Raw genomic sequence first — 13,140 nt, 5'->3', positions numbered from 1 at the left:
GTCGTTCCACTCCCGTAAGACCTCCGTTCATCTTCAGAACACAGTTTAAGATATTTTATATTTAGTCCGAGAGTGTATCCAAGTGTATGCACACTATACTGTCCATGTCCAGAAAGGGAATAAAAACATCATCAGAGTAGTCCATATGAGACATCAGTTAGTTCATTAGAATCTCTTGAAGCATCGAAAATACATTTTGGTCCAAAAATAACAAAAACTATGATTTTATTCAGCATTGTCCTCTCTTCCGCGTTTGTGTTCAAAACTCAAATAAAGATTCAAACGGTCATGAATCAGTGTATTGATTCATGATTCGCTGATTCATAACTGAATATTTATTTAAGGACTGAACACAAACAAGGAAGAGAAGACAATGCTGAATAAATTCATAGTTTTTGTTATTTTTGGACCAAAATGTATTTTCGATGCTTCAAGAGATTCTAATGAACTAACTGATGTCACATATGGACTACTCTGATGATGTTTTTATTCCCTTTCTGGACATGGACAGTATAGTGTGCATACACTTGGATACACTCTCGGACTAAATATAAAATATCTTAAACTGTGTTCTGAAGATGAACGGAGGTCTTACGTGTGTGGAACGACATTTGGGTGAGTAAGGGTTAAAGGGTTTAACCATTTAAAGGATTAGTTCACCCAAAGATGAAAATTCTGTCATTAATTCCTCACCCTCATGTTATTCGAAACCCTGAAAGATCTTAGTTTATCTTGGAAATACAAAATACAGTTTTTCTCAATTGCTAAAACACTAAAACCCACTCGCTGAACAAAGTTCTCAGTTGCCTAAACTCATTTAGCTAGTTGTGCAGTCTGTTGTCAATACCCTAAACCATTTGACACAGTAAAATACAATTTGCAGATCTCACTTTTCAGCAAAACACTAAACACATTCTCAAAACACATTCTGCACTCTAATGCACATGTCATCCATACTGGTAAACACAAAGCGCAACAATCAAATACAAATGGAGAATACAATGTCATTGATTGAACACAACCATTCAAAATTGATTTAACCCGTTTCAAATGATGAGGCACAACCAATATAAGTCCAGTGCATTGTAGGCTATACTATACAATGAACAAATTGTATGGCCCTGAACATTGTGCTTCTGATCTGTTAACAGTACTGACTGCTCAATAGATTTTGACTGGTAGCAGGTTCATATCAGCAAAGAGCAAGACTTTACAGTATCAAAGGACACATTTGTGAGATGCAAGGTACAGAACTTTAAAAATCAGCCTGATCTAATGGAGATGCATATCTAAAGTACAAATTGTATTTACAGTTTTTTTTTCCCAACTGCTTACACACAAAATCATTACTTGTCACACAATTTCTGAAACCTGACACTCCAGAACCACAAAGCAAATCTGCAAATCCATACACTAATTCTCGGCCTCCAAATCAGTTTTCAATTTCATAAAATACTTTTTTTTTTCAAAACACAGCACACAATTCTCTATGTAGCACACAACATTTTTTGAATTATCTTGATTTCCTTTTCCAAACACAACCAATCAAAAATAATACACTAATTCATCTGTGCCTTACACAAACTCCTCTAAAGAAATTGTGTTCTTTACTGTATTGTAAAGAATACATTTTTGGTTTAAATATGTTTATGGTTTTGTTGTATGCTACTGTACTGTAACAGTAATGCTTGGCCTAATCAACATTTTCTGTTTCCGCATTGGTTCACATTGTACGTTTTACCCATCTCAGCAGATAACTTTCACTGCAGAACATATCTACATTGAAATGTAGATATAAGCCTATGAAAGACATAAGAGCTTTAGATTCAGATTAACAGTGTTTACAAGGTATATCCAAAAATGTACAATTATGAAAGAAGTGTTTGCCATTTGATGGAAATGCTTCATTCTGACACGTGTTTATGGCATTTTGAATGCAGTTACATTTTGAAGGAGATGTGAGGCATTTTGCATTTTGTGTGTGCACTTTTGGGAATTGTTTGTAGAGTTTTCAAAACGTGTGTAAGCAGTTGGAAAAAAATGTACTGGGCGATTTATATGGCAAAATTAGCTTTTGTGTGCATATGTTATGCAGTTTTCACCTGCATTTAATATGTACTTTATAATGTGTGATGTGCATGCACTTCACACAACGAAACCCATCTAATGGGGTGACAATGCAAATCATATGCACGTGGCTTATAAATCACACAATAAATATAATTTGTGCGTTATATGCACACATCCACATTACATACCACTAACCCTACCCAAGCGTGTTATATGCACACGCCCCACTAAACCTACCCAATGGGGTGACGTTGCGTATCATATGCACGTAAAATCAAATTTTGGCATATAAATTGCATGATAAATAATTTTTTTGCTATATATACACACATATATACATGCAAAGTTAAGTTAGATTAGAATGTCTAAAGTAAACTATCAAACACTCTTTACACTCATTTTACAAAGCAAACACATTGAATAAAATGCCAAATTTTAAAGTATATAAACTTAAATAGTATTTACTCCAATAATATTTGTTTAATTTACAACTTCAAAGATTTTTTTTTTCAGTCTAGTCAGTATTTTGTGGCTTGGGAAAAGTCACTGAAGTGCCCGCCCACATTCTTTCCATGATTATAATGTTGCTGTGGAAAAGTGGGTGGATTATTTCTAAATAATCGCTCGTGTCTGATGTCATTCCAAACCCTAAACTGAGAAAATGATCACAAAGGTGTACAATCTGATGTGCTGCTCAGTTCAGTCTGAGGGTAGAAAACCTCATCATCCTCCATCGCCTCAGGTAAACTGCCAGTGTGTGTTTCTGATGTAACTGAACGGAAACTGTGATGCATTTCACAATTAAATGTTCTGCCCATGGGGAATAACCTGCATTTAATACTTCTATCCTTGTCTGTTGAATTGGTGGATACGTTTTTGTTTCTGAAGGCATTTCTGCTGACCTTATATCCCACTACAATAAGTCATTAATTTATTCATTTTATTAGTACCGCTCTGAAGCATTGTGCCCTGAGCTCAGGCCACTTTCCACAGAGTTTATTTGCATAGAAGCGGCGTTCAACACAGTCGAGTTATGATCACTCTGGGGTGGAACGTGAAGGACGATGACTCTTAGATGGTCCCCGCAGCAAGAGACTTAACCCTAATGGATTTTCCTCTCTGCATCTCTCCCGTCCTCCATCTATCACCCCTCTCAGTTCTCATTACAGCTCTGCTCATTATGAAGAGTATAAGAGATAGATGCCTTCAATATTACAAATGTCTCTCATTCTTCATGATGTGTTTTCATCAACATGCTGATGTATTTATTTCCTTTCAAACCCGTAACAATACAAGCAAACCAACTCGATTCTTAACAATACAGTAAACCTCAGATCCAGCAATGAATAAATCAATGAATCTACATTAAGGCTGTATACTTTAATTAAATTGTGATATAGATGTAAATATTAAATGTGTGTCTGTGTAAATGTTTTCCTCAGTTTCATCTACACACACACACACACACTAAAGCACACATGATGCTTGTGGTGTTTTCAGCGTTTGCAATCTCACTATATGAGGATATGAACGCATGAACTTCATCTCCAGAGCCGCTCTGAGAGTCACTTCACCACCATCTCATAATTTCATTTGAGAAGAACTATCAAAGCTCAAAGCTCTTCACTACATCCCGCCAAAATAAAAGTGTGCATTAGCTGAAGGGTTTCTCTTTATTTTGATGGTCCCTTAACTCATTCTGCTGACTGAAGTAATGCTGCACCTACTGTATATGTCTACTAACTCTCATTTGAGTGTTAGGGTGCGTTCACACTTGTAGTTCGGTTCGTTTGGTTAGTTTGGTCCGGACCAAAAAACAAAAACAAACATAATAGTCCTGGTCCGCTTAGCGTTCACACGGGCATTTATAACAGCAAACCTAAAGTTACCGAACCAAAGGCACAGGGAGACGCTCACAACCTGATTGGTCGGTTTATATGACGTAGGAGCTCGTTTACCGAACATGCAAAACAATGCTGTGTGCGGATTACACGCGCGGGCATTTTATGCGTGTACATATGGCATTATTTTTTACCAGAGAACTCATGAAGAGCTCATGAAATGTTCACAACATTCAAAACAACGCTGTGTGCCGGATTAAACGCGATCATTTTATGCGTGTAACACATATGGCATTATTTTTTACCAGAGAACTCATGAAGAGCTCGGGAAATGTTCAAAACAACGCTGTGTGCTGGATTAAACGCGATCATTTTATGCGTGTACATGTGGCATTATTTTTACCCGCTGAGAACTCATGAAGAGCTCATAAAATGTTCAAAACATTTAAAACAGCAGCAGGATTTGCTCCGTTGTGCAGAACAGAGACGGCCGCTGTCGTCTGCACCTGCTAATAATGGGCAACACAGGAACTTTGATGAGAAGAGCCAGGTATGCTTTTTGTGTGTTTTTTCTAGCATTTTCGAAACATGCTCGTCAGACCAAATATTGATTAGGCACTTCCTCGTTGCTCTACGTTTGCCCTCTAATGTTAAAGTTACTCATTTTGGATAACGTACACCGATCTTTCCGCGTCGTCAAATCAGCTGCATTATGCGTGGCATCTTGTGACATTATACGTCCGGTTTTTGGTCCGTTTACATGTCTTTGGTCCGTGTTGCGTTCATATATCAATCGAACCGCACCAGAGTTCGTTTGGAAGCGGACCGAGACCCATCTTTTTAGCGGTCTCGGTCCGCTTGTTTGGTGCGCACCAGAGTTCGGGTGGCAGCGTTCACATATGTTCAAATGAACCGCACTAACCGAGCAACCGCACCAGGGTTCGTTTTAATCGAACCAAACATGACAAGTGTGAACGCACCCTTAGTAGGTTATTAGTAGACTGGTAGGGTTAGGGTTAAAATAAGTGAACATGTAGTTGGAATGTTACTTATAGTCCGCAGAATATCTGTTGAGGACCATCATAATAGAGAGTTAGATATTAAGCAGGCAGTCTACTAAAAACATAGTGAGAGTTAAGGGTCCTGCACAAAGGGTCTGGTCTTTGCGACTGTTGCTGCTCAGACTGTACAAACATGATCGCCGCTGTAAGCCATGTCACGCTGTAAGATGTCATTAATGCCAGACTGTATGATAGTCAAGGCACGCTTAAAACGGACGCCCACAAGAAAACTCGTCCAGAGTTTTATATCATCAATGAATGACGCATTTGGTGACAGTGAGCTGCATTACACGCGGGACTGAAATGGTGGTTACAAAGAAATCCCTAGCTCTCGTTTTGGTCATAGTTTGTCTTGAAAAACCGAGATATTTGACAGTCGTCGTAGGAGAAGTCACACTGCAGTATTGTGCACAAAATCTTCTGACACTGCCAGAATTTCGTCTGAGGTAATATTTGATCACAGCGGTCATTTATTAGGCTGCCGGTGAACATGTCAAACTAACGATCTAAGACGTCAGATTTCAGCCTAGGATCAGAGGAATCTTTTAGGATTTGTCTCAGACGGCCAAATTGTGGGCAAAATCGCACAGTGTGCACACGGCTTTAGTTGGCATGTAGTTGCAAAGTTAATTATAGTTCGAAAGGGACCATCAAAATAAAGAGCTACCGCTTCAAGATAGTATTACACAAATATATTACTATTGTACAGAATAATCTACTTATCAAATAAACAATAAAATAATAAAGTTTATTGAAATATATATTTTTAAGGGAAACCCACAATATCACAAATTGCAAAAGTTATATACATTTACTTGATCACTACAGTTTTTTTATTTTATTTTTTATAATACATTTGTATTAATTCATAAAAAACTCAAATTACAACAGACAATGCAGAATGTAAAAAAAAACACATTTCATGGGGCAGTATGTTTGTTAAAATTTTAATCAATGATCACATTTTTAAAGTTTTATGAATTTGGTTGATTGGACGTTCTTTTTGATTATAAAATGTAATTAAACCAATAAAACAGAATCCAATATTTTTAATGGACAACAGAATTGGGGAAAGGGGGAGGGGCCAAATAAATGTGCCAATTCAAGAGATCTATGCTGCAAAAAAACAAAAAACAAAACAAACCAATACCAAATTGAGTTGTGTCCCAATTGACCCACTTTAAACTTATAAATGTACTCTTAACATCTAGAGTATTGTACTACGGTTTCAGACATTCACATTGGAGTCAGATAGCCCCTTCCACTATGGCAGTTGAGTACATGAAGAGTCTAAGTGGCCATTCACAAGGAACACATTTTTGCTGTTAAAAATGTGCGACTCAGTCAGTGGAGTGAAAAGGTCTGAGCGCTGCATATTTAGATAGAAGCGGCATGCATCAGACACCAAAAAATGTGTGTTACATCGAAAAACAATGGAAAAGTAGCACAGTTGAATGAAAAATTAGTTCTGTGTGAATGCCCCGTAACCACACAACATTTAGGACCAGAATTACTAAAAAGGGCAAATTAGTGTGAGAGCACAATTCCAAAAAAAGCACCGATGGGTGTGAAAAGTTCTGCATCTACTCACGATGTGCAAATTTAAGAACAGACGCAGTCAGATTATTTCCTTAGTGACCGACATAATCTAACAAGAGCAGTGCAAATGGGTTTGCATGCTTTATCTGGCATGAAAATAATGGCGCAAATACCAGAAAATTGATGAGCACAAAACTTAGTAAATCACCTTGCATGATTCATTTAAATACTCTTTTCCCATAAATGTTGCGTCTGAAAGGGAAAGTCCTACAAATGCGTATGCAATAAGTTCAGCCGCAAAAATAACCCTGTCCACACCTTTTCAGCGCAAATTCTTCACTGTAGCAAATCATGACAGTTATTTTTTAACAGCAAAAGCGACTTTGCACTCGCACTTTATCTGTTAATTATGTGCATCATCTGGATTTTTGAGCGGCATGTGTCTTTTTTCCCCCAGTGCAAACACACCCTATTTATACTACAAAATGTCACACATTAGTACATGCTGTAAGTACGAGTTTTAAGGGTATGATAAGAAGAGGGAGAACAAATGAAAAATCTTTACAAGATGACACAAAACAGCAAGAATATCTGTACAATAGTTAATAAAACAAATATAAACTGAACATAAAATGTGCGCCTATGTTAATTAATTTACTCGTACATTGCAACAATCTAATATACTATGTTGAGGTGTATTGTAAGCAAATGTCAGTGTGTATTGAACCACACATTCTACACACAATGTCTTGTGCACCACACTGATCATTTGGTCTAGTTACAGTTGCGCTTCTGGTTGAATGCATTTCATTGGTTCTCTACTACTACTCAATGCCAATCAAGTCAAATACAATCAAACAGCTTTTGAAATACTGATGGGAAGTTGACAAGTTCTGCTGTGTAAATGCTGTACTTCATCACTCACACACAGTAAAGGGGTTTTATTACCATGCACGTAGCTTTTATGAGCTCAAACTATTTAGAATAACTGAACTTTAAAAAAATCTGTTTGTCACACTGCTACACTATTGGAATGAACTACTGAAGGAAAAAAAGTGATTACAATTCTGAAAAAAATATAACCAAATGAACACTTTCCCTACATTCAAATTCAACTGAATGTCAATCTCATGGACAGATTATGCATCACACAGCCAGCAGAAGTAATCAAAGGTTTAATGGTTATTTAACAAGGGAGCATTTACTGTCAAGACTGCTGTTTCTCAGTTACACTATGCATGTGCACACACACATCCACACACAGCATGCAGAAAGAAAAACAGTGCAAAATAAGAGAGGAAGAGTGGCAAACACACACAAAGAAAGCTCCATCCACACATAGACTCAGTGATGCTCCGTTACCTTGCAGCAGCTGAAGAAAACACACAACGAGAGCGCTTCACTTTGCCATGCCATCTGCTCCGAGCACAGGGTGCAAAGACCAGGACCAACTCTGTCTTCCAACTCTGACGTTCCCGTGCGCTCTCTCTCTCTCTCTCTCTCTCTCTCTCTCTCTCTCTCTCTCTCTCTCTCTCTCTCTCTCTCTCTCTCTCTCTCTCTCTCTCTCTCTCTCTCTCTCTCTCTCTCTCTCGGCAAACGGACTCCTCCTGTAGGATTTTTCTGAGGAAGCTAATGGAACAACATGTACACCTCTCTCTCTCGCTCTCTCTCTTTCCACCTTCTTTTTTCCCCTCCTGCTGTCTTTCTTCACAGTCTTACTCCAGCTCTGCCTTCAGCTCAGCGTGCTCTCTCTCTCTCTCTCTCTCTCTCTCTCTCTCTCTCTCTCTCTCTCTCTCTCTCTCTCTCTCTCTCTCTCTCTCTCTCTCTCTCTCTCTCTCCCGCCCTCATTAGATCACTGAATTGACTACTTCTCACATGTATGTTTGTTTATGGAGAAATTAGTGTGTGCGTGTGCGTGTGTGTGTGCGTGTGCGAGCATGTGTGACCCACTGGTTTTCATATTAAACCTCTGATGCATCACAATGGAAAAATCTCCATTTGAATAAGAAAATAATCATCAGTCTTTCATTATTATTGTTATTGTTTTTATTTATTTTTTCAAAATTATTTTTTATTGAGAGGTAAACATCTCTACAAGTCTATGTACATGTAGTGGACACCTTGCATATAAACCAATGTGTATTTTAAATGATCAGTTGCTATGAACAGACATCTACGAACGTCTGTGTGTTCAGCCTGGTCTCATCCTTAATACGTAGGTATTAATACGTTACTTTCAAAGAGACTAAACGTACGTCTTAGTACGTTTGGAGAAGTGCTAAAATGTAAAATATAGACGTATTTGCAACATTTAAACGTAGTATTATTACATTTTTACAGCTATAAAACGTAAAATATTTACGAATCCATCATGAAATCTTTTTTTTTAAGAATACAAAACTTTATTCTGGTAAAAACATTTTTTTTTGTTTTGTTATATCATAAAGATATCTATATAATTTCCCTTTGACCATTTTATTGATTAATCTACGATCCCTTAACACTACCCCAAACCTAAACCTACCAATTTAATACAGAATATAAAGAAAATAAAAGGTAAAACGTTGGAAAATGACGATTTTGGTAACAATATAGCATTAAAAAGAAATATTTTGAACGGCTAATCCTACACTTACCCCTAAACCTACCCATTAGCATTCATTAAAACAATGTACTGTTATAAATCAAAGCATAACAGACAGACCAGTGTACTCACAATAATTTATTTATTGCAAAAATGTCAAAAGCGGTACCAAAAGTAGTTCAAATGAAGATGTGTTGCAGTCGCAGTCCTCTCTGGTGGTATATAACGTTAATAGTTTTGTATGAGGTACAGAGCAGAATGTTAGCTATTAATCAATGAAAATATTAATCCGGCTTCTCTCCGTGAAGTTGCGCATTTCAAATACAAATCGACTGAAACACGACATGTCAAAATCATAGGTCAAAATCTGTGACGAAGCAGGCGAGAGCCAATGAGCGTTCGATGCCACTGCCGTAAATCATGTCGTAACGCTTCATGAGGGCGCGTTTTTTAAATTTGAATTTACGAGCGCGAGATTTGATGTTTACCGTCGCGCTACTGAGAGGAGAATGGAGATGAAGATCACCGGGCTCAATTTTAGATTTGTTTCTCGCAAACATATGGATTCTAACGATTTGGATTACAGCAAACGAATAAAGTGTTGCGTTTTGTGAATTGATGTTGTGTTTTGGTGTATCTTGTGATCGCCAGTTGCTGAATAGGAGAAAATGCCTTTTTATGTCTCACAGCAAACAATAAGCTAAATACTACAAAATGGTTGGCAAGAATGTTATTCATCTGACGGTTTTAAAATTCAGTCTTCTTTTAACATTATCTAGTCACCCGAAATGAGTTTGTAGTGATGTCACGAGAGCAAAATGTTATTTTATATTTCTGTTATTATATATTAGGTTGATTAACTTAGTAAAATGCATAAATGTGACTGAAAACATGTATTGATGTGACTATTGGATATAAAATAAACAATATTAATGCCACGATTTATGGGAGCCGGTGGCTGCTTACACGTTAACAGATACGTCGATAAATTACATTTTAGTGCTGTTAATACGTCAATATTGTACATTTTAGTGCTGTTAATACGTCAATATTGTACATTTTAGTGCTGTTAATAAGTCAGTATTGTACGTTTTATTGTGTGTGAAAACGTTAGTAAATGTACGTGAAGTAGAATCACACTTTACGTAAAAATACTCACGTATTTTCATGAGATCACGTTGGTGTGTTTGTACTGTGTGTGTGTGTGTTTGTGTGTGTGTGGGAGAGAGCAGGGGTAAAAAGAGAGCGTGCTATCTTTCCATAGATAGTGAAACGTAATTTAAAGTTTTTTATTTTGATCCTGTTTTTGTCATATTTCTTTGCTTGGTCAGTGTATTTGGGGTTTATTTGCTGTTGTTGGCTGTAATGAACTTTGCAATAACTTAAATAATAACTTAAATAATTTGGCGAAGTGATATGGAACTGTAATGCGCTCAAGACCTGGAACTGCTTTAGCAGATCATTTACTGGATTTTTTTTTTTTTTTTTTTTACTTTTGTGCGCCATAGTACGTTGGTCAACCAATCAGAATCAAGCATTCAATAGCTCCGTAGTATTGACCTTTTTCCTAATGACCTCCTGCGTTTTAGATCAGGGAAGGCACTTCCGGTTTAGGGAAGTTCCGTTCAGTTTTTTATTCCTCTGTAACAGTATGGAAAAGGATACTACGTGTTTATGGTCTGCTGTTCTTATTCAATTTATGATATATCCCATTAATAATTCAGTGGAATGCACTAAGAAACAATTGTGATGTTTTCTGAAGCAGGTAAATCAAATATTTATTGTCTGTCAAAATGTGTGCGTGTGTGTGTGTGTGTTTGCGTCTAACCTCAAGTTGCACCGGGGAGGCAGTTGCAACTTGTCATTTTCCATCAGCTAGAAGGCACCTATTCAAAACAAAGGCGTAGTTTGATGACTTGGGACATGTGGTCTTCACCTCATAGCAGGTGGAAAAGAATCGGGATAGTACTTGGGCAGAATGCAGAGCAGGACCGGGTGTTGAGGAGCTGATCAAGGCCGCTGGAGCAATTGTTGAGCAACACACGGCTCACAAGCAGCGGGACTTTCATTATGATGGGACAGGACACAGTCACAGGCGCCATTTCTGTTTTTCCATTCATGAGTATGAGGTAACGCAGCTCTCTTTATCATATTAGACACATTAAAGTGTGTTTAAAATTATGTTATGATGTTCCTGTGCGTTCGCTCAGCGGTTGTTGTGACACTTGTTCACACTGCTAAGTGTAAAGCGTTTCTGCCAAACCGAGGAAACCCTCGGAAAACGAGAGTAACGCAGATATAACGCAATTGGCAGGCGACTCCCTCAGTCCCGGCTCCTTGGTTAATATAGCAATTTTCTCACAATTTGCTAATTGTTGGAAGCATTTGGGATATTGTAAGAACTCAACTGAACCAAATATATATCACTGGCCTAGAGGTTTTTGGAACATGTGAACAATAACGCCGGCTTCACACTGCACACGTAAGCAGGACGTAGGCAGCGCCGAGGCAGCTTTCACACAGTTTCAGAACTTTTTGCGTTCACACAGTTGAACCGCGGATTGTGTATAGAGTACTCTATAATGGGTAAGTTTGCATTTCTCTTTAATGTATTTGAAATGGAAATAAAGCAAAGATTTATCATGAAGCTAATTTTATATAAAAAAAAAAAAAGTTTATATAGCACTTGTTTCTGATGTTTTTTTATTTCGTTTAGTGCGAGTTTTTGATAGAATAAAGGCCATCGCAGTATATGTCCATGAAAAGCACACTGCTAAAAAGAGATGTATAATACGCCATAAAATGCGTATCATATGCACGCGAAAAACAACGTGCCATAGACACGCCAAAATGAGTTTTGGCGTATAAATTCCACGACATTGCACACTCGTACTATTTATACGCATTTTTGTGAGAATACCCTGATATATTGTAGGCTAAATGAGCAATTTTTTTTTTTTTTAAATGACAAAATAATGCACATTATAGTCTATCAACATGTCTGTACTGTGTGTGTGCTATATTAATGTATGTCTATTCTATTTACCCATCCATATTTAGTTGTTTGTGTCAAAAACACTTTAAAATGACTTACCATCAGCACCAAGAGCCGCTGCAACTTCCTCCCATGCTTTTTCCTTCACTTGCAAGTCTTTATAAAGCAAATTGTGTTGATCATAGAGAACTGTGTGCTTCTCAACCTCCACGATGAGACGAGTGTCATCCGTTGCTGTCTTTCCAGGTGCACTCTGAAGAACACTGCCTGTGACACCACATGCTTTTGTTTATTGTTTCTTTTTTAATGCCAGCATATAGTTATAATATATACAGAATTTAATTCATATTTAATTTAAGCTAAACTGGCATACATTATTTAAAATGAGTTTTGTAGTTCAGGCAAAAACTTATGGCAGTGACTTGGGATTTTGCGTAGAACTTTTTCTTCCCCACAGCGCCGGATGTCATATGGTGACTGAGAAACACACAGAACACTTCACAAAATTATTTAATGGTGAAATGTGTTATTTTTAATGTTAACCAGGTTAATTTTGATCAGAACAATGTACTGTGGCTTTAATTCATCGTGAGCAGCGCGTCAAAAATAGACCCGGCGCAGAAACGATCGTGGCACTGACGCTTCTGCTCTGCTCCTGCTACGCGCTGCTGCGCTGCCTCTGCTGCCGGTGTGAATGCACTCATCTGTTAACATGAGCGCCCTGCTTACGCGTGCAGTGTGAAACCGGAGTAACAACTCAAATTCAGGTTCCTTTTTATCCAAAAATATTGACAAGTACCAGCAAAAAAGGTGCCATGCTTTTTTTTTTTGGGCCCGTGGCCAAATATACTTGACGAACCCTGGTTTAGGGCATATCTACTATGTAACACAGAAGCTAGATTTTACTTCATATTGTTTTAAATATGTATTTATTTATTTATTTTTGCTTCAGAAGGCCTTTATTAACCTTTATTAAGCTGTGTGGAACATGTTATATGACAGACAGATGCACTTTTATGGACTTCAAAAACAGAACAACAATCACTGCCA

The 13,140-nt window shown here is 37.5% G+C and overlaps 1 protein-coding gene across 19 annotated transcripts in view; it reads right to left on the bottom strand.

The window, feature by feature from the left end:
- The window catches only part of gramd1bb (GRAM domain containing 1Bb), a 214,759-nt gene that overhangs the window by 166,579 nt on the left and 35,040 nt on the right, over positions 1-13,140 (bottom strand). For 15 of the 19 annotated variants that reach the window (XM_067420111.1, XM_067420113.1, XM_067420114.1 and 12 more), the window contains exon 1: positions 7,874-8,017. The exons of 3 other annotated variants lie outside the window; for them this stretch is intronic. The gene's annotated coding sequence lies outside the window, so the exon portion shown is untranslated. Of the gene's footprint in view, positions 1-7,873; positions 8,019-13,140 lie in introns of those variants that run through there. One more of the 19 variants, XM_067420123.1, reaches the window with a different exon arrangement.

Source organism: Pseudorasbora parva, chromosome 16 (genome assembly GCF_024679245.1).
Source record: "Pseudorasbora parva isolate DD20220531a chromosome 16, ASM2467924v1, whole genome shotgun sequence".
Classification (NCBI taxonomy): domain Eukaryota; kingdom Metazoa; phylum Chordata; class Actinopteri; order Cypriniformes; family Gobionidae; genus Pseudorasbora; species Pseudorasbora parva.
The sequence above is the reverse complement of the archived record's forward strand: the minus strand, read 5'-3'. Positions and strand labels throughout refer to the sequence as shown.